Genomic DNA, 1,316 nt, shown 5'->3' with positions numbered 1-1,316 from the left:
CTCTCTCTTTGTTCTTCATTTTCTCTCTCTTTGATCTTCTCTCTCCCTCTCTTTGTTCCTCTCTCTCTCTCCTGCTTTGTTTTTCTCTCTCTCTCTCTTTGTTCCTTTCTTATTCTCTTTGTTCCTCTTTCTTACTCTCTTTGTTTTCTCTCTCTCTCTCTCTCTCTCTTTCTCTCTCTCTTTGTTTCTCTCTCTCTTTGTTTCTCTGACTTTCTTTTTCTCTCACTCTCTTTTGCTCCCTTTATACACACACTTGCACAAACTTACACACACACTTTCACTCACACACACACTTTCACTCACACACACACACACATACACACACACGTACATACACACATACACACTTACACAAACTTACACACACACTTACACAAACTTACACACACACTTTCACACACACACATACATTTGCATATGTGAGATGGACAGAAAGATATAGATTGGTCAGTAGGTAGATCAGTTTGTAGGTAAGAAGAAAGGTAGATAGATTTATAGACCGCTGGACACACACATTTAAAATGTAGATACAGGCATGGCTGTGTGGTAAGAATCTTGCTTTCCAGCCACATGATTACATGATTCCAGGTTCAGTTCCACCGCATGACACTTTGGAAGGTGTCCTCTACTATAGCCTTTGGGTCAGCCAAATCCTGGAGAATGGATTTGGCAGATGGAAACTGAAAGAAGCCCATCGTGTATATACATACACATATATGTGTTTATGTGTGTGTCTTTGTGTCTGTATTTGACTTCCACCACCACCACCACTTGACAACTGGTGTTGGTGTGTTTACATCCCTGTAATGTTGCATTTCAGCAGAAGAGGCCAGCAGAATAAATACTAAGCTTAGAAATAAAATGCTGGGGTTGATTAATTTGGCTAAAAAATTTTCAAGGTAATGCCCCAGCATGGCCGTGGCCTACTGACTGAAACGGGTAAAAGATTAGAAGATTGTGAGAAGGGAAAGAGTAGGAGTGAGAAACAGAGTGAAGAGAAAGAGGACAAAGGGGGAGGAGTAAGAGGAATAGAAGAAGAGAGAGACATAGGAAGGGAGAAAGGAAAGAAAGAAAGACGTTAGAGAAGAGAATGAAAGGAAAGAGAGGGGGGATGCTTGAGAGATGTGTGTAAGGGTATGTGTGTGTGTATAAATTTGTGAGTGTGTGTGTATGTGGATAAATTCGAGTCTGTCTGTGTGTGCATGTGTGTGTATATATGGGTGTGTGTATTTATACATTGATACATATATACGAGAGAGATTGATTAATATATATATATAAATATAAATATATATATATATATATATATATATATA

This window comes from Octopus bimaculoides, chromosome 29 (assembly GCF_001194135.2).
Source record: "Octopus bimaculoides isolate UCB-OBI-ISO-001 chromosome 29, ASM119413v2, whole genome shotgun sequence".
In the NCBI taxonomy this organism is placed as follows: domain Eukaryota; kingdom Metazoa; phylum Mollusca; class Cephalopoda; order Octopoda; family Octopodidae; genus Octopus; species Octopus bimaculoides.
This window is presented reverse-complemented; position numbering follows the sequence as displayed.